Raw genomic sequence first — 21,737 nt, forward strand, 5'->3', positions numbered from 1 at the left:
GGGAGTTCAACGAGGACTCACGCCGTTACTACGTGTCTTTCCCTGATGATCAGTAGTGGTGCCCAGTTGGGGTGATCGGGACCGTGTCGCATGTTGGGTTATCTTTTATTTTGGTGCCGTAGTCGGGCCATGAGTGTTTAATTGATGTAATGCTATTTATGTACTTTGATTAACGTGGCGAGTGTAAGCCAACTATGTATCTCCCCTTTTATTATCTATATTAGATGGGATGTTGTGAAGATTGCCTAACTTGCGACATTGCTTTCAATGCGGTTATGTCTCTAAGTTGTGCCTCGACACGTGGGAGCTATAGCCGCATCAAGGGCATTACAAGTTGGTATCAGAGCCTTCCCCGACCTTAGGAGCCCCCATTGCTTGATCGTTTTTAGCGGCCGAGTTGAGTCTAGAAAAATGTTTTGAGTCATTTAGGAATTATATATCGGAGAGTTTAGAAATTCTTTTTACTCCCCAGTCTCCTCATCGCTCTGGTAAGGCATCCTGATGTAGAGTTTTGACTCTTCTCTTCTCAAATTTCACAAAAAAAATTAGGATCATGCGGGTATCTTGGAATCGTTCCGATGGTTTTGTGACGAGAACATTGTTCTTGGTGCCTCCTGTCTTTAGGGGTTGTGGCAGAATCCCGGGGAGTTGAGCTCCGAGGTGTTGTCGTCACAATTTTATCGTTGCAGTTCTAGAATACCTGAGTTTAGTTCGCCAACATCGAAAATCTCTTTTATGCAGTTCGTTGGTGAGATAATCTCGATGCCACCCAGTACTGGGGCGGGAATTCGGGAGTATCGCCATAACTTGTATAACGGATGCTTTTCGAAGGTTGAGGTAGATGGTTTCCGAAGTTTTCTCGGTTATGTGTTGAAGGATGGATACAGCTAATGTAGGATTTGCTAGATTTGGGTGAGATATTATGCTTCCCCTGTATTCCCAACACCTGATTGCATAACCGGAAAGGTTCGGGAGTTTCATAGGTGGGAATTCTTGTAGCTCTAGTTCTTCTTCCACGGATATTAGGTTTGAGATTGGGATTTCTTACCGAGTATTCGTTCTTGATCCGTACCTTGTTGTTTTATTCCTCTACCTAAATTCTAAGTGGCTTCTCAATTTACGGATATGTGACCATTTCAAGTGGAATGCATTCGTTCTTATGTTCGGATGTGAAGACTATATGTTGCAATTTCAACCCGTTTGATTCAGCTTCATTTTATCTGTCAATGTGCTAACGGGTGTCACCCTCTTCAGGATGGCTCCCTCTAAGAGCACCAATCAGAATCAGAATCAAGATCCGCCACCACCTCCACCTTCTCCGGAGGCATGGAAAGCTGTGATGGCCGCAACCAATGCAAACACACAGTTGATCATGCAAATTCTTCAAGAGCGCAATCAAGCGAACCAAGGCAACCAAGGCAACAACCAGAATCACTTTGCTACACTCAACCAGTTCCTTGCTAACGGGCCAAAGACTTTCAGCAATTGTGTTGAGGCAACTGATGCTGACGATTGGCTCGTGGATCTGTGCAAGCATTTCGAGTGCAGTAACGTCAGGCCTGAGGACTTTGTCAAGTTCGCTTCCTTCCAACTCAAAGACCAAGCTGCAGAATGGTTCCAGCAGTACAAGGATTCCAGAGGAGGCCATGTGATTACCTGGGATGAATTCCGTCAAGACTTCAAAGCTCATCATATTCCTTAGAGCGTGGTTGAAAGCAAGCGTGAGGAATTCCGCAACCTGAAGCAAGGCTCTTTGTCTGTCTATGACTACAACAAGTTGTTTCAGAAGCTCGCCCGCTTTGCTAAGCAGGACGTCCTCGACGAGAAGAGCATGATATACCAGTTCAGGGGTGGTCTCAGGGAAGAAATCCAGCTAGCTCTTGTTCTCTTTGAGCCCTTGAGGTATGATGAGTTCTACAACATGGCATTGAAGCAAGAGGCCGCTCAACTGAGGTGTGATGCTTCCAAGAAGCGAGTCAGAGATGCTACTCCTTCTTCCTCTACTCAAGTGGCCAAGCAGCAGAAGTATTGGCTTCCTCCTCCTCCGTTCCGTCAGCCGTATCAGCAGAAGAGCAAAGGTGGCAGTGGATCTTCCCACCCATCCAACCCTAGTTTTCAGAACAAGACTTCGTCTCAAGCTCCAAGATCGAGTGCTCCGTATCACCGTCCGCTTTCAGAGGTCACGTGCAACAAGTGCCAACAGAAGGGTCACTATGCCAACAAATGCTTCAATCAGAGGCGTCTCCCTCCTCCTCCTCCTGTGAGATCGGCAAGTACAGCTATGGTCAAGCATAACACCAAGTCCGCCAAGGTCAACTTGCTGAATGCAGCTCAGGCAGAGGACTCGTCAGATGTCATCATGGGTAACCTTCCTGTTAACGATGTTCCTACAAAAGTTCTTTTTGACACGGGTGCATCGCATTGTTTCATCTCAAGACCATTTGTTTCTAAGCATGAGTTACCTTTACAAGATTTTCCTAGACAGTTATCTGTTGTTTCTCCGGGTAAATTCATGAATGCAAGCGCTATGGCCCTGGATGTTACTATCACGTTGGGCGACTACAAGTTTCTTTCTTCTCCAGTGGTTCTTGGTAACTCGGATATTGATCTTATTCTCAGGATGGATTGGCTTTATAAGCACAAGGCGCATCTTGATTGTGCTGCCAGGCAGATTCAATTGACTCATTCGTCTGAGGATGTAATTGTCTTTGCCGCTCGTGATGATACCATCCATCTGTTTTCTCTCAATGAGAAGGGTGAACTGGATGCTATTTCGCAAATTCCAGTCGTTTGTGAATATCAAGACGTCTTTCCAGAAGAGCTTACAGGAATGCCTCCACACCGGCCAGTTGAATTCATCATCGATCTTGAGCCTGGCACGGAACCTGTGTGCAAGCGTCCTTACAAGCTCGGACCTGAAGAGTTGAAGGAGCTGAAGAATCAACTCGATATTCAAGAGAGAATGGGTCTCATCCGGCCTAGTTCTTCTCCGTGGGGTTGTGGTGTTCTTTTTGTGAAGAAGAAGGATGGAACGGACCGACTTTGTGTTGACTACCGTCCATTGAACAAGAAGACCATCAAGAACAAATACCCACTTCCCAACATCAACGAGCTGTTCGAACAACTCAAAGGTGCCCAAGTATTCTCCAAGCTTGATCTCCGTATGGGTTATCATCAGATTCGAATCCGTGAGCAAGATATTCCCAAGACGGCTTTCAGGACAAGCTTTGGTTCATATGAATACACTGTCATGTCTTTTGGCCTCGTCAACGCTCCTCCGACGTTCTCTCGCATGATGAACTTCATCTTCAACGCCTACACCAATGACTTCATTTTGGTCTATCTCGACGACATTCTGGTCTTTTCGAAGAACAAGGAAGATCATGCCAAGCACTTGCGTTTGGTACTCGATAAGCTTAGGGAACACCAGTTCTACGCCAAGTTCTCCAAGTGCGAATTTTGGCTCGATGAGGTTCTTTATCTTGGTCATATCATCTCTGCCAAGGGCATTGCGGTGAATCCTGAGAAGGTGTCTGCAATTGTGAATTGGGAACCACCTCAGAACGTGAAGCAACTCCGTAGCTTCCTCGGTCTCGCAAGCTACTGTCGAAGATTCGTTGAAAACTTTTCTAAGATCGCGAAGCCTCTCTCAAATCTTCTCCAGAAGCACGTCAAGTATGTTTGGTCTCTGGAGTGTGACATTACTTTCAACACTTTGAAAGAGAAATTGGTCACTGCTCCAGTTCTGACTCCTCCTGATGAATCCAAGCCGTACGAGGTCTTTTGCGATGCCTCTCTCCAAGGTCTTGGCGCAGTGTTGATGCAAGAGAAGAAAGTTGTGGCTTATACCTCTAGACAGTTGAAGCCCAACGAGAAGAACTACCCCACTCATGATCTCAAGTTGGCGGCAGTTGTGCATGCTCTTTTGACTTGGAGACATCTCTTATTGGGAAGAAAAGTGGACATCTTCACTGACCACAAGAGTCTCAAGTACATCTTCACGCAGCCTAATCTCAACCTCAGGCAGACTCGATGGGTCAAAATGATTCAAGAGTATAATCCAAGTATCGAGTACACTCCAGGCAAGGCCAATGTGATTGCTGACGCTTTGAGCAGGAAGGCTTATTGCAACAGTCTGATTCTCAAGCCTTATCAACCCGAGCTTTGTGAAGCTTTCCGCAAACTTAATCTGCAAGCTGTTCCTCAAGGTTTCCTCGCCAACCTTCAAGTATCTCCTACCTTGGAAGACCAGATTCGCCAAGCCCAACTTCTTGATGCTATGGTGAAGAAGGTGAAGATTGGGATTGCCAAAAGTCAACCCAAGTACAAGTGCTACCGCCTTGATGACAAGGATACTCTCTTCTTCGAGGATCGTATTGTTGTGCCCAAAGGTGACCTTCGTAAAGTGATCATGAACGAGGCTCACAATTCTCTCCTCTCCATCCACCCTGGGAGCACGAAGATGTATCAGGACCTCAAGCAGGCTTATTGGTGGACTCGAATGAAGCGCGAGATTGCTCAATTCGTGAATGAGTGTGATGTCTGCAGAAGAGTGAAGGCAGAACACCAAAGGCCAGCTGGTCTCCTCCAACCTCTTGCCATTCCATAATGGAAGTTTGACCACATTGAGATGGACTTCGTGACTGGGTTTCCAAAGTCCAAACGTGGCAATGATGCTATATTCGTTGTCATCGACAAACTCACTAAAGTGGCTCATTTTCTGTCTATCAAAGAGTCTATCACTGTAGCTCAATTGGCGGAGCTCTATACCTCTTGAATTGTCTCTCTGCATGGTATTCCACAAGTGATCTCTTCAGACCGTGGCAGCATCTTTACCTCCAAGTTTTGGGATTCTTTTCAGAAGGCCATGGGCACCAACATCCGCTTCAGCATAGCTTTCCATCCTCAAACTAGCGGTCAAGTTGAGCGTGTCAACCAAATTCTTGAAGATATGCTCATGGCTTGTGTGATCTCCTTCAGCATGAAGTGGGAGGATTGTCTTCCATATGCTGAATTCTCCTACAACAACAGTTTTCAAGCAAGTTCGGGCAAGGCCCCATTTGAAATTCTGTATGGCAGGAAGTGCCGTACCCCTCTCAACTGGTCTGAAACCGGTGAACGTCAGCTTTTGGGAAATGACTTAATCACAAAGGTAGAGGAAATGTGCAAAGTCATTCGAGATAACCTCAAAGCAGCCCAATCCCGCCAGAAGAGCTACTGTGATAGTAATGTCACGCCCTCGATGCGGCTATATCTCCCACGTGTCGAAGCATGACTTAGAGGCATAACCGCATTGAAAGCAATGTCGCAAGTGAGGTAATCTTCACACAACCCATGTAATACATAAGGGAAAGAGATACATAGTTGGCTTACAATCGCCACTTCACACAATACATGAATAAAGCATTACAACATCCAAATACAATCAAGGTCCGACTACGGAACCAAAATAAAAGAAGAACCCCAAATGCGACAAAGGTCCCCGATCGACCCCAACTGGGCTCCACTACTAAACAACTAGAACGAAACAACATAAAGGACAAGATCTTCATAGAGCTCCTCCTTGAGCTTGGTTGCGTCATCTGCACGGACTCATCGGCACCTGCAAGCTGGTTTTGGAAGTATCTGTGAGCCACGGGGACTCAGCAATCTCGCACCCTCGCGATCAAGACTATTTAAGCTTATGGGTAAGGTAAAGGGTATGAGGCGGAGCTGCAGCAAGCGACTAGCATATATGGTGGCTAACATACGCAAATGAGAGCGAGAAGAGAAGGCAAAGCACAGTCGATAAAAGTATGATCAAGAAGTGATCCTAAACAACCTACGTCAAGCATAACTCCAACAACCGTGTTCACTTCCCGAACTCCGCCGGAAAGAGACCATCACGGTTACACACGCAGTTGACTCATTTTAATTAAGGTCAAGTTTAGGTTTTCTACAACCGGACATTAACAAATTCCCATCTGCCCATAACCGCGGGCACAGCTTTTGAAAGTTCAAATCCCTGCAGGGGTGTCCCAACTTAGCCCATCACAAGCTCTCACGGTCAACGAAGGAATAGACCTCCTCCCGAGACATTCCGATCAGACTCGGTATCCCGGTACAACAAGACATTTCGACAGGGTAAAACTAAACCAGCAACACCGCCCGAATGTGCCGACAAATCCCGATAGGAGCTGCACATATCTCTTTCTCAGGGCACACTCAGATGAGCACTCCATACAACTAAAACCAAACCTCGAGTTTCCCCGAGGGGGCGCTGCACAGGACTCTAGTTTGGACCAACACTCAGAGGAGCACTGGCCCGGGGGGGTAAAATAATGATGACCCTCAGGAGCGCGACTCCCAAGAGAAAATAAAAGGCTAGGTGGAAAATGGTAAAACCAATGTTGGGCATTGCTGGAAGAGCTTTACTTAAGGCGAACTGTCAAGGGGTTCCCATAATAGCCCAACCGCGTAAGGAACGCAAAATCCGGGAACATAACACCGATATGACGGAAACTAGGGCGACAAGAGTGGAACAAAACACCAGGCATAAGGCCGAGCCTTCCACCCTTTACCAAGTATATAGATGCATTAATTAAATAAGATATATTGTGATATCCCAACAAGTAAACATGTTCCAACAAGGAACAACATCTCCGTGTTCCAACAAGGAACAAACTTCAATCTTCACCTGCAACTAACGACGCTATGAGAGGGGCTGAGCAAAGCGGTAACATAGCCAATCAACGGTTTGCTAGGACAAGGTGGGTTAGAGGCTTGGTTCAACAATATAGGAGGCATGATAAGCAAGTGGTAGGTATCGCAGCATAGGCATAGCAAAAGAGCGAGCAACTAAGCAAGCAAAGATAGAAGTGATTTCGAGGGTATGATCATCTTGCCTGAAATCCCGCAAGGAAGAAGAACGAGTCCATGGAGAAGACAAACGGACGTAGACGAACGAATCCTCACAACACGACGTTATCGGAACCAACCCGAAGAAGCAACACCGGAAAGAAGCAAGCAATCATGGTAAACAACCATCACATAACATGGCATGATGCACAAAACAATTATGATGCATGTCCGGTTTAAATATGCATGGCATGGCAAAGTGCACAAACAACACTACAAGTTAAGTGGAGCTCAATATGCAACGAGTTGCATATTGACGAAACACCACATTCAAGTTATTTAGTTTCGATCTTGTTTATGTACCCAACAATATTAAATGTTGTTAAAACATGGCAAGAGGGTGAAGCAAAGTAAAACTACCTATCTAGCCAAGTTTAAATGAGGCCGGAAACAACAACCAACAAGGCCGGAAACTCCCCATGCGCATATATTAGGTTTGGTACTGTTCTTCCCTAAACATAATTTTAGAGTTGTTAAGCATGAAAAATAAGGCCACCATGTTAAACTAGGCAAAATTCTACCCCATTTACATATAAAGATTATTTAATTCGGAGTTACGGTTATTTAGTTATGAAATAAATCATTTTAGCATGACATAGAGCAAAAATTAATCAAACAATATTTTAAACATTTTAAACATGGATGAAAATGACATATTATTAAACTAGATGAAAAACTAAGCAAGTTTCATATTAAGTTTGTTTTAAACCGATGCACGGTTTGTGAGTTATTATATGCATGATCTAGAGGGACTTTTCTGCAAACTGGTAAATCTCTGGATAAATAGACAGATCACCTGATAAAAAAAATAGAAGTTGGGCCGAAAGTGGCTGGCCCAACTGTGCACAGTCAAAAGGGCTGGGCGGAGCTCACATTGGGCCTGGCCCGGTCAGCGGGGAGGAGGCGCGCCAGTAAAAGGAGCGGCTGGGCCGGCGTGGGAGCTGGGCCTAGCGCGCCTGGCAGGCCACGCAACTGGCCAGCGCGGTGGAGGACGGGGTCAACGCAGTAGCAGGTCTCCTCGTTCGATGCAGGGAAAAACAAGGCGATGGCGCTGCTGGTCAGCGGCGAGGCGGGGAACTCCGGTGGGACGACGGGGATGAAGCGGATGGGCGGTGCTGGGCCTTGGCGCCTGTCCACGCTGGCAGGATCGAACGAGGTGGAGGGGCGCGGTCAACTGACGTTGAACGAGGCAGCTTTCTCCTCTGCTCGAAGCAGAGGCTGGGCAGGCGCTGCGCGATGGGGCTTGGGCACAACTCGGGCGGCGCAGTGCTCTCCGGCGAGGGTAGCAAGATGGCGGCGATGACGGCGAACTGGGGTCGCCGGGATCCGAGGTGGCGGGGACTTTGCGCATGGTGCTTGATCGGCAGCAGCGGATGTATTCCTGTAGGCATGTACATGAAATCGAGAGAGTTTCAGAGAGGAGAGATACAGAGAAGAAAACGAGAAAACGGAGGGAAGAACAGGCGCAGTTGGCTCGCCGGAGCTTTGCCAGAGGCGTCCTGGCACGGCGGCGCTGGATCTGCTGCTGTTAGCGGCAGCATCCGAGGCAAGCCCCTCGAGCACAAGCAGGAGGGAGGAGCAGTGACGCTCGATCGAGCTTTGAGGCTAGCGAGGCGTTCGTCTCCTCGAACGCGACGAGGAGGAGGCGGTGCCTGTGGTCGAAGGCGACAGGAAGAGGCCTGGCTCCATGGGGCTTGAGGACGCTGCTTGAGAGGCGGAGAGATGAATCCGTGGTGGTTGGCCGATGGGGATCTGGGAGGATCCCAAGGAAGAAAAGACTAGAGGAGCAGCGGCGGCTAGGAGGATCCCTAGAAATTAGGGATTGGTATGAAATTAGACTAGGGGTGGACTGTAAATATACATACATCACGCATTAGGTTAGGGCTATCTCGACCCTACGATCGCAATCGGATGATCGCGGATAAAATAGCTAGGGAGTCCAATCAACAAAACGGAGATGTTTTGTAGATGTTTGGGGATGATCCGGATCCAACGGTGATGACTGCTCGGGTCGGGTCCGGGACAATTTTCGGACGCGCGCGAGGGGGGGTGCGGGCTGACGAGAGAGGTTAGGTTGGACCTGGCGGTAGGTAGTGAGCTGTGTAGACGGTCTCGAGCTGAGAGAAAGAGAAGAGAGGGAGGCCCAGCGACTGTTTTCGGAGACCGAAAACGTCCGACGTTAGAACGGCTATATTGCCGCTATAGTTAATCGTTGGGGCATCAAACGAACTCCGATTGCGATGAAACTTGGCAGGCGGTCTACCTACACCATAACCAGACCGCACGCCAACTCTCATCCCAATCCGAGAACATTTTCCAGCCACTTATAAAATACTATCTCGGACATGTCGCGGGTGCGTGCAAGTGTGTCTGGGCTCAGAACGGACAACGGAGAGAACAAGGAGGCCGGGACGCATGCAAGTTTTGAAAACATGATGATGCAATGCACATGATGACATGACAAGAAGCAACACGCAAGCGAATGACATGGCAACGACGGCGAATAACTGGACGACAACTGGCACATCAGTCTCGGGGCATTACAACACTCCACCACTACGAGAGGATCTCGTCCAGAGATCTAGAATGGCACCAGAGGGACAATGGAAGAGAAAAAGAAGAGGTAAAAACTAAGTTGCTTCTTTGACAAACGAGTGAGACCAAAGAACCTTGAAAAGGTTAAGCCATTTCGAGAAAAGAATACAAAGGAGATGAACAAAGTTGAAAACACCCCGTTAGGAAAGAGGAACAAGGAAGAACAAATTTGGACAGCACTCCGGTTGAAACGGAAGTAAAAAACTTGATAAAATGAAAATAACTTGAGCAAAAGGACACAACACTCCGGTTAGATGGATAAGCAGAGGAAAAAAAACATGATCTTAGATGAAACGAGATGATGGTTGAAGAAAACAACATCGCAATGCCTCCGAAACAAAAGTAAGAATGGAATGGGATGAACGAAGGAAAACAAGATCTCGAGGTAGCATGCTTACAACAAAAGCTAGAATGGAGTTGTTGGAAAACCAACAACGAAGGAATAAGTTTGATATGGTCTTGTGGAGTACATCCCAAATTAAGAGATGACAACCTGCCACTCACGGGAAAGAATTAGATTGGAATAAACAAGGAGACGAGAAACTTATTTCACCGGAAGGATAAAAGAAGACATTGGATCATTTATGAGCACCATAAATAGCAACAATCCTTAGGGAAGGGTTTAGGTGAAATATAACCCAAGATAACTCCAATGAAGAGATAGATGGGTTACCAAGGAACTCATGAACGAATTGAAAATGATGGGTTTAAAATATGTCATTCTGGACAACTTGTGAATCATGAAACATGAACTCAAATTATCAAGAATGAAATAATACCACCTCCAATGATACGAAAGAAAGGATGCACTCCGGATTGCGAGAAGAAGAAAACTTGAGCTCCTTTGAAAAGAATCTCAATGAACACTTGGAGAAGGAATTATTTCTTTGATGAACCATCATGTATAACCTTCCTGAAGAACTCCGGTAAACAAAAGAATGATCAAAGGAAAGGAAAGAAAAGTTGGAAACACAAGGTGAATCCTTGCAATGATTTAGATGAATCTCCGTGGTGATATAATTGAAAGAGGTTGGAACTCCGGTAAAAGAAAGATGAATAATTGAGATCAAGAATTTTGATGAACCTCCGGAATAAGGAATTAATCACTTGGATGAAACAAAATAAGAACTATGTTATGTGTATCCTTCATCAATTAAATTGATGACAAGCAACGGATTTGGCATACTACTTATTCTCGTCGAAAGGATTAAGATAGATATAGCGCAAACTTGGGAAGGTCTTCAATGCACCACCGATAGGATTTGAAAAGCACGAATGCATAGACATGATACCTGAAGGGATATGATACACGAAGGAAGAAAACTCTTGAACGAACCACCGTAAGAATTGAAAATGAACGAAGTAAAGATAAAGAAACACCAGGAAGAATTGTGAAATGAACGAAGATGCTTGAGAGGATTTAGATACATGAGAACGAAGAGATCACGAGCCGATTAAGGATCACTTGAACGAAGCACCGGTAAAATTGGAGAATGATAGCTGAAAGCTGAGAATGAATAAATCTTAGATGATGGGCTCCGGATGAACAAACTGAAAAGGCTCCTGAATTACTCCGGATGTTTGAAAAGAATATCTCACAATCGCAAATGAGAGGATGGCAACAAGATAGAATCGCGAATCTTGAAGAGAATGGAGCAAGATTGAGAGAAAAATCTTCTTCGGTCTACAAGTCCCCGAGAATGATGACGGGAAACACCACCAAGAATTATTGAGTACTCCGGAATTAAAATTGGAAAGGTTGAACCAACGATGAAAATAATTTGAAAGATCTTGGAGAAATACATTTGACTGATGATAATTCATCCTTACGTCAAACTTCGAAAGGAATTTGAGAATACCTCCGGGAAAATAAGAAGAGTCAGGTAAGATCCTGGGAATAGACCTGTGGGTTAGGGCCCACTCAAAAGAAACACCGTTGAAAAGATTGCTTGAAAAGGAGAATGCACCGGTTGAATTAAATGACTTGAATGAGATAACAGACTCGAGATATCTTGAACACACCGGAACAAATGAATAGTGAAGAGTGGATGATTATGAGGTGCACCGGTATGATAAAAGCATTTGAAATACAGAAAAGAATATGATCAACACCGAAAGCTTGAATTAGATCCACCGGAGAAGAAAAAGAATGAATAATGGTGAACTAGAAACTTCGTTAAAATCTTCATGAGCATCACCGGATAAGAACATTGAAGGAAAAGAATGGAGAGGCTTCACATCAATAAGATGGATACTCGATTAAGAAATCTGAGTCCTTGAAGAAAACAAGGGAGGGAGGGCGGGAAAACAAAGACAACTTGGGATGGATGAACGAACACCGTTGAGAAAGCTAAGATTGGATCTTGCGGATGTTGAAATGTTCGGATCCACTTGAAGAGAAACACACCGGTGAAAAGGATTGACATGACAGTCTCGATTATCATGAAGGATTGGTATTCACATCGGAGTATGAAAACACCATTTGGGGAAGGTATGGAATCAACATTTGACTTCGAAGCAACTTGAATACCACAACTCAAAAACAAAACAAAGGATTGGCTTGCAAAATAAGCCGGAACAAACATATGATAGAGATTTCGTCCGAAGTTTTCGTGGTGGGGCCTACACGGGCTCGATCGTACAGCACCATCATGTACAAGGCAGTGCACATGACATACGAAGCGTCCCCGAGTCGGCATAGCCAAGGACTCTTTAAGACACAACGAGACCACTGTAAAACCAACCGTGAATAGGCGGACCACTAGACGTCGAACCCCAATTTCATATCATACATCTGTTGGAAAGATATCCTAAGAGCTATTTGAATTCCCACCTATGAAACTCCCGGACCTTTCCGGTTATGCAATCAGGTGTTGGGGATACAGGGGAAGCATAATATCTCACCCAAACTAACAAATCCTACATCCAGCTGTATCCATCCTTCAACACATAACCAAGAAACCTTCGGAAATCATCTACCTCAACCTTCGAAAAGCATCCGTTATACAAGTTATGGCGATACTCCCGAACTCCCGCCCCAGTACTGGGTGGCGTCGAGGTTATCTCACCAACGAACTGCATAAAAGAGATTTTCGATGTCGGCGTACTAAACTCAGGTATTCCAGAACTGCAACGATAAAATTATGACGACAACACCTCAAAGCTCAACTCCCCGGGACACTTCCACAAAACCCCTGACAGGAGGCACCAAGACAATGTTCTCGTCACAAAACCATCGGAACGATTCCAAGATACCCGCGTGATCCTAAAAAAAATTTAGTGAAATTTGAGAAGAGAAGAGTCAAAACTCTACGTCAGGATGCCTTACCAGAGCGATGAGGAGACTGGGAAGTAAAAAGAATTCCTAAACTCTCCGATATATAATTCCTAAAGACTCAAAACATTTTTCTAGACACAACTTGGCCGCTAAAAATGATTAAGCAATGGGGCTCCTAAGGTCGGGGAAGGCTCTGATTACCAACTTGTCACGCCCTCGATGCGGCTATATCTCCCACGTGCCGAAGCATGACTTAGAGGCATAACCGCATTGAAAGCAATGTCGCAAGTGAGGTAATCTTCACACAACCCATGTAATACATAAGGGAAAGAGATACATAGTTGGCTTACAATCGCCACTTCACACAATACATGAATAAAGCATTACAACATCCAAATACAATCAAGGTCCGACTACGGAACCAAAATAAAAGAAGAACCCCAAATGTGACAAAGGTCCCCGATCGACCCCAACTGGGCTCCACTACTAAACAACTAGAACAAAACAACATAAAGGACAAGATCTTCATAGAGCTCCTCCTTGAGCTTGGTTGCGTCATCTGCACGGACTCATGGGCACCTGCAAGCTGGTTTTGGAAGTATCTGTGAGCCACGGGGACTCAGCAATCTCGCACCCTTGCGATCAAGACTATTTAAGCTTATGGGTAAGGTAAAAGGTATGAGGCGGAGCTGCAGCAAGCGACTAGCATATATGGTGGCTAACATACGCAAATGAGAGCGAGAAGAGAAGGCAAAGCACGGTCGATAAAAGTATGATCAAGAAGTGATCCTAAACAACCTACGTCAAGCATAACTCCAACAACCGTGTTCACTTCCCGGACTCCGCCGGAAAGAGACCATCACGGTTACACACGCAGTTGACTCATTTTAATTAAGGTCAAGTTTAGGTTTTCTACAACCGAACATTAACAAATTCCCATCTGCCCATAACCGCGGGCACGGCTTTTGAAAGTTCAAATCCCTGCAGGGGTGTCCCAACTTAGCCCATCACAAGCTCTCACGGTCAACGAAGGAATAGACCTCCTCCCGAGACATTTCGATCAGACTCGGTATCCTGGTACAACAAGACATTTCGACAGGGTAAAACTAAACCAGCAACACTGCCCGAATGTGCCGACAAATCCCGGTAGGAGCTGCACATATCTCTTTCTCAGGGCACACTCAGATGAGCACTCCATACAACTAAAACCAAACCTCGAGTTTCCCCGAGGGGGTGCTGCACAGGACTCTAGTTTGGACCAACACTCAGAGGAGCACTGGCCCGGGGGGGTAAAATAATGATGACCCTCAGGAGCGCGACTCCCAAGAGAAAATAAAAGGCTAGGTGGAAAATGGTAAAACCAATGTTGGGCATTGCTGGAAGAGCTTTACTTAAGGCGAACTGTCAAGGGGTTCCCATAATAGCCCAACCGCGTAAGGAACGCAAAATCCGGGAACATAACACCGATATGACGGAAACTAGGGTGACAAGAGTGGAACAAAACACCAGGCATAAGGCCGAGCCTTCCACCCTTTACCAAGTATATAGATGCATTAATTAAATAAGATATATTGTGATATCCCAACAAGTAAACATGTTCCAACAAGGAACAACATCTCCGTGTTCCAACAAGGAACAAACTTCAATCTTCACCTGCAACTAACGATGCTATGAGAGGGGCTGAGCAAAGCGGTAACATAGCCAATCAACGGTTTGCTAGGACAAGGTGGGTTAGAGGCTTGGTTCAACAATATAGGAGGCATGATAAGCAAGTGGTAGGTATCGCAGCATAGGCATAGCAAAAGAGCGAGCAACTAAGCAAGCAAAGATAGAAGTGATTTCGAGGGTATGATCATCTTGCCTGAAATCCCGCAAGGAAGAAGAACGAGTCCATGGAGAAGACAAACGGACGTAGACGAACGAATCCTCACAACACGATGTTATCGGAACCAACCCGAAGAAGCAACACCGGAAAGAAGCAAGCAATCATGGTAAACAACCATCACATAACATGGCATGATGCACAAAACAATTATGATGCATGTCCGGTTTAAATATGCATGGCATGGCAAAGTGCACAAACAACACTACAAGTTAAGTGGAGCTCAATATGCAACGAGTTGCATATTGACGAAACACCACATTCAAGTTATTTAGTTTCGATCTTGTTTATGTACCCAACAATATTAAATGTTGTTAAAACATGGCAAGAGGGTGAAGCAAAGTAAAACTACCTATCTAGCCAAGTTTAAATGAGGCCGGAAACAACAACCAACAAGGCCGGAAACTCCCCATGCGCATATATTAGGTTTGGTACTGTTCTGCCCTAAACATAATTTTAGAGTTGTTAAGCATGAAAAATAAGGCCACCATGTTAAACTAGGCAAAATTCTACCCCATTTACATATAAAGATTATTTAATTCGGAGTTACGGTTATTTAGTTATGAAATAAATCATTTTAGCATGACATAGAGCAAAAATTAATCAAACAATATTTTAAACATTTTAAACATGGATGAAAATGACATATTATTAAACTAGATGAAAAACTAAGCAAGTTTCATATTAAGTTTGTTTTAAACCGATGCACGGTTTGTGAGTTATTATATGCATGATCTAGAGGGACTTTTCTGCAAACTGGTAAATCTCTGGATAAATAGACAGATCACCTGATAAAAAAAATAGAAGTTGGGCCAAAAGTGGCTGGCCCAATTGTGCACAGTCAAAAGGGCTGGGCGGAGCTCACATTGGGCCTGGCCCGGTCAGCGGGGAGGAGGCGCGCCAGTAAAAGGAGCGGCTGGGCCGGCGTGGGAGCTGGGCCTAGCGCGCCTGGCAGGCCACGCAACTGGCCAGCGCGGTGGAGGACGGGGTCAACGCGGTAGCAGGTCTCCTCGTTCGATGCAGGGAAAAACAAGGCGATGGCGCTGCTGGTCAGCGGCGAGGCGGGGAACTCCGGTGGGACGACGGGGATGAAGCGGATGGGCGGTGCTGGGCCTTGGCGCCTGTCCACGCTGGCAGGATCGAACGAGGTGGAGGGGCGCGGTCAACTAACGTTGAACGAGGCAGCTTCCTCCTCTGCTCGAAGCAGAGGCTGGGCAGGCGCTGCGCGATGGGGCTTGGGCGCAACTCGAGCGGCGCAGTGCTCTCCGGCGAGGGTAGCAAGATGGCGGCGATGACGGCGAACTGGGGTCGCCGGGATCCAAGGCGCCGGGGACTTGGCGCATGGCGCTCGATCGGCAGCAGCGGATGTACTCCTGTAGGCATGTACATGAAATCGAGAGAGTTTCATAGAGGAGAGATACAGAGAAGAAAACGAGAAAACAGAGGGAAGAACAGGCGCAGTTGGCTCGCCGGAGCTTTGCCAGAGGCGTCCGGGCACGGCGGCGCTGGATCTGCTGCTGTTAGCGGCAGCATCTGAGGCAAGCCCCTCGAGCACAAGCAGGAGGGAGGAGCAGTGACGCTCGATCGAGCTTTGAGGCTAGCAAGGCGTTCGTCTCCTCGAACGCGACGAGGAGGAGGCGGTGCCTGTGGTCGAAGGCGACAGGAAGAGGCCAAGTTCCATGGGGCTTGAGGACGCTGCTTGAGAGGCGGAGAGATGGATCGGTGGTGGTTGACCGATGGGGATCTGGGAGGATCCCAAGGAAGAAAAGACTAGAGGAGCGGCGGCGGCTAGGAGGATCCCTAGAAATTAGAGATTGGTCTGAAATTAGACTAGGGGTGGACTGTAAATATACATACATCACGCATTAGGTTAGGGCTATCTCGACCCTACGATCGCAATCGGATGATCGCGGATAAAATAGCTAGGGAGTCCAATTAACAAAATGGAGATGTTTTGTAGATGTTTGGGGATGATCCGGATCCAACGGTGACGACTGCTCGGGTCGGGTCCGGGACAATTTTCGAACGTGCGCGAGGGGGGGTGCGGGCTGACGAGAGAGGTTAGGTTGGACCTGGCGGTAGGTAGTGAGCTGTGTAGACGGTCTCGAGCTGAGAGAAAGAGAAGAGAGGGAGGCCCAGCGACTATTTTCGGAGACCGAAAACGTCCGACGTTAGACCGGCTATATTGCCGCTATAGTTAATCGTTGGGGCATCAAACGAACTCCGATTGCGATGAAACTTGGCAGGCGGTCTACCTACACCATAACCAGACCGCATGCCAACTCTCATCCCAATCCAAGAACATTTTCCGGCCACTTATAAAATACTATCTCGGACATGTCACGGGCGCGTGCAAGTGTGTCTGGGCTCAGAACGGACAACGGAGAGAACGAGGAGGCCGGGACGCATGCAAGTTTTGAAAACATGATGATGCAATGCACATGATGACATGACAAGAAGCAACACGCAAGCGAATGACATGGCAAGGACGGCGAATAACTGGACGACAACTGGCACATCGGTCTCGGGGCGTTACAAGTAAGCACCGTGATTTGGCTTTCGAGATCGGAGATCATGTTTACCTCCGCGTCTCTCCAATGCAAGGTACTCGTCGCTTCGGTATCAAAGGGAAGCTTGCCCCTAGATACGTGGGACCTTTCAAGATCGTCAGCAAGAGAGGCGATCTCGCCTATCAACTCGAGCTTCCTTCAAACTTTGCAAATGTGCATGACGTGTTCCATGTCTCTCAGCTTTTGAAGTGCTTCAAGACTCCTGACCGCACCATCAACTTCGAAGACATTGAGCTCCAAGAAGATCTCTCTTATCGTGAGCACCCCGTTGCTATTCTTGAAGAGACTGAACGCAAGACTCGCAACAAGTCAATCAAATTCCTCAAAGTCAAGTGGTCACACCATTCCGACCGTGAAGCTACCTGGGAACGCGAGGATCATCTCCGTTCTGAATACCCGGCGTTCTTTCAGTCCTAGATCTCGGGACGAGATCCTTTCGTAGTGGTGGAGTGTTGTAACACCCCGGATATGATTTTCCCAATATGTACTCCAACTCTTGCCGTTTCCGGCGTTAAGTTATTTTATTTTCTCGGGTTCGGGTTTTTGTCTCCGTGTGTTGTTGTCGTTGTCATGCATCTCATATCATGTCATCATGTGCATTGCATTTGCATACATGTTCATCTCATGCATTCGAGCATTTTCCCCGTTGTCTGTTTTGCATTCCAGCGCTCCGTTCTCCTCCGGTGGTCAATTCTACCTTTCTTTCGTGTGTGGGGATTAAACATTTCCCGATTGGACCGAGACTTTCCAAGCGGCCTTGGTTTACTACCGGTAGACCGCCTGTCAAGTTTCGTACCATTTGGACTTCGTTTGATACTCCAACGGTTAACCGAGGGACCAAAAAGGCCTCGTGTGTGTTGCAGCCCAACACCCCTCCAATTTGGCCCAAAACCCTCTCCATCATCTAGAGCATTCGATCACGATCGCGTGGCTGAAAACCGCACCTCATTTGGACACTCCTAGCTCCCTCTACCTCTATATAAAGATCCCTCCTTGAAAATCCGGATCTCCCCCGTCCAAACCCTAAAAAACATCACCTCTGCCGCCGCCGGACACGTCCGGACGGCGCCGGACGCGTCCGCTGCCTCCGCCGACCTATCCGCGCGCGCCACGTGGCCCGGCAGCGCCCACTTCACCGCCTCCCGCCGCCGGCCCGCGAGGGCCCGAGGCCGGCCCTCCCCGCCGACCGCGCGGGCCAGATCCGCCGCGCCCCGCCGCCTCTTCTTCTCCGCAGCGCCGCCCGCCTCCTCACGTCGAGCCGCCCGCCGCCCTCCGCCGCATCTGCTCCGTCCACCGCGCGACCTCGCCGGAGCGGGAGGTCGCCTCGCCTCCTTCCGCCGCCCGGCTTCTCGCCGCCGACGTCCGCCGTGGCCAGGAGAGCCCGAGGCCGCCGTCCCGTCGCCTCCCCGCCTCTCCGGCGATCCCCGACGTCAAGGCCGGCCCCCGCTTCTCCTCCGTCTCCGGCGAACAGTGCATCCCGGCCATCCTCGTAAAGCGTGCCGGCCGGATCTAGATCTGGGATTTGTCTCAGGTTGACTTTTTGCCCGAAACCCTAATATTTTGGCTATGTTCATCGCATCGTAACTTTGCATCCGTAGCTCCGTTTTAGGCATATAGCATATCAAAATGTTCGCCTCAGAGAGCACATCATTTCATCTCATTGCATCATTGTCATTTGAGTTCATCTTGATGCCCTAAATGCTGTTAGAAGAGTGCTATTTGAGATAATTGTCAGATCTGCTGCTCCAATTAGACATTTGTCATTTTTGCGATGATTAATTTGTGCATGATATGCCCCTGAGCTCTACATGAGTTTTGTTATATGTTTTGCCATCTATCCAGAGGTGCAATCCATGTATTTTTGTGATGTGTGTGGTGACTAGCACAAGCTTACAAAGTGGTGCATTCGTTAATGCTGATTTCAGGGACTTAGCATTTCCACTAAGTCATTGATCTGTTTATCTCAATCTGCCATATGTTTTTGTTGTTTCCTAGTGATCCGTGCCTTTTTTGAGGATGATCAGTAAGGATGTTTTGTTAATCTTGTAGTGCTCTATCCATCCATGTCTTTGTTTGCAATTATGGAGCACCCTATCTTGAGTCAATCGAGCTCTACTTTTGTCATTTCGTGAATCTGGGCAGATTGTCTACTTGTTAGCAATTTTACCGAGGATGTTGTAGTTGATCCGTGCATGCTATGTTATTGTTCTTGCCATGTATAGCTTGTATTTTGTGTATTCTTGATGGGTGTATGCTTAGTTTGTCATGACTTACTCTGTAGTGAGTGCATCGAGCTCGTAAACATGCCTACTTGATATCTGTTTCAGCATGCTCCAGTTTTCACTAAGTCTGAGAACTGATTATGTTTTTGCCATGTTCACATGCTTGCAAATGTATTTTCTGATCCCTTTTAGCTCAAGGTCACTAAGGAACTTTTTTTAAGCTCTTTGCGTAGCTCCATGCCATGCTTTACTTTGCCATGTTTGGGTCCTGTAGCATATAGTTTTCATGCTCCAAAGTGTACTATCTGATCTGAAATTCCAGACAAATGTTAATTTCACTAAGTCTGAAATCTGTTTACCAAATGCATTTTTGCCATGCTTGTTTGAACCTGTTAATGGATGAATTGGCCGTAGCTCAGTGTTCCTCTTTTGTTAAGCATCATGAATGGATCCCTGTCATGTATTTTGATGCCATGTTTGGGTGCTGTAGCATGTTCATCTTGTTGCATCTAGTTGGCTACTTGCTGTAAATCGCAGAACGTGGGCATATTTGAATTGCTTGCCATTTCCAAACCGTAACTCCGATTCCGACGTTCTTTATATGTTTTCAAGCGATTTCATCTCATCTTTCCAGTGGCACACTTGAATTTCCAAGTTGAGGCCAGGTTTATGCATTCCTTGTCAAATCTTGCATATGCATCACATATTGCATCCCGCATAGCATACCATGATTGCATCATATTGTTGGAGTTTTGCACGTGGTTGATTGTGTCCTTGTTGCTTGTTTGTCTTGTTTGGGTAGAGCCGGGAGACGAGTTCACTAACGAGGAGCCCGTTGAGTTTGCTTTCGAGGATCCAGTCAACTCTGACAACTTTGCAGGCAAGATGATCATACCCTCGAAATCACTACTATCTTTGCTTTGCTAGATGCTCGCTCTTTTGCTATGCCTATGCTACGATGCCTACCACTTGCTTATCATGCCTCCCAAATTGCCATGTCAAACCTCTAACCCACCATGTCCTAGCAAACCGTTGATTGGCTATGTTACCGCTTTGCTCAGCCCCCTCTTATAGCGTTGCTAGTTGCAGGTGAAGATTGGAGACCGTTCCTTGTTGGAATATTATTTACTTGTTGGGATATCATTATATTGCCTTGTTATCTTAATGCATCTATATACTTGGTAAAGGGTGGAAGGCTCGGCCTCTCGCCTAGTGTTTTGTTCCACTCTTGCCGCCCTAGTTTCCATCATATCGGTGTTATGTTCCCGGATTTTGCGTTCCTTACGCGGTTGGGTGATAATGGGAACCCCTTGATAGTTCGCCTTGATTAAAGCTTTTCCAGCAATGCCCAACCTTGGTTTTATCATTTGCCACCTAGCCTCTTTTCCCTTGGGTTTCCGAAGCCCGAGGGTCATCTTATTTTAAACCCCCCCCCCGGGCCAGTGCTCCTCTGAGTGTTGGTCCAACCGAGCGATGTCCGGGGCTACCAGGGGCAACTCTGGACTGGCCTACCCGACGTCTGGCTCATTTGAGTATGCCCTGAGAACGAGATATGTGCAGCTCCTATCGGGATTTGTCGGCACATTCGGACGGTGTTGCTGGATTTGTTTTAACTTGTCGAAGTTTCTTGAAGAACCGGGATACCGAGTCTGATCGGAATGTCTCGGGAGGAGGTCTATTCCTTCGTTGACCGTGAGAGCTTGTCATGGGCTAAGTTGGGACTCCCCTGCAGGGATTTGAACTTTCGAAAGCCGTGCCCGCGGTTATGGGCAGATGGAAATTTGTTAATGTCCGGTTGTAGACAACTTGAACCTTAACTTAATTAAAATGAATCAACAGTGTGAGTTACCGTGATGGTCTCTTCTCGGCGGAGTCCGGGAAGTGAACACGTGTTGGAGTAATGCTTGCCGCAGGATGTTCTCTAGTTACTCGTTCGCGCTTTGCCTCCTCTTCTCGCTCTCTTTTGCGAACAGGATAGCCACCATATATGCTAGTTGCTTGCTGCAGCTCCACATATTTTACCTTGCCTTACCTTTAAGCTTAAATAGTCTTGATCGCGAGGGTGCGAGATTACTGAGTCCCTGTGGCTCACAGATTACTTCCAAACCAGATGCAGGCCCTGATGACTCCATTCCAGATGACGCGCTTGAGCTCAAGTGGGAGTTCGACGAGGACTCACGCCGTTATCACGTGTCTTTCCCTGATGATCAGTAGGGGTGCCCAGTTGGGGTGATCGGGACCATGTCGCATGTTGGGTTATCTTTTATTTTGGTGCCGTAGTCGGGCCATGAGTG

At 47.0% G+C, this 21,737-nt stretch overlaps 1 long non-coding RNA gene across 1 annotated transcript; it reads right to left on the reverse strand.

Moving 5' to 3' along the window:
• Positions 1-5,322: 5,322 nt before the first annotated feature.
• Positions 5,323-14,231, reverse strand: LOC147964345 (uncharacterized). Its single transcript, XR_015607527.1, has 2 exons — positions 6,885-14,231; positions 5,323-5,609 (listed from the first exon to the last, which is right to left on the reverse strand). It is a non-coding gene; the product is annotated as an uncharacterized LOC147964345 (long non-coding RNA).
• Between the last annotated feature and the right edge of the window lie 7,506 nt (positions 14,232-21,737).

Source organism: Triticum urartu, chromosome 6A, assembly GCF_056163025.1.
Source record: "Triticum urartu cultivar PI428250 chromosome 6A, HENAU_Tu73, whole genome shotgun sequence".
NCBI classification, from domain to species: Eukaryota; Viridiplantae; Streptophyta; class Magnoliopsida; order Poales; family Poaceae; genus Triticum; species Triticum urartu.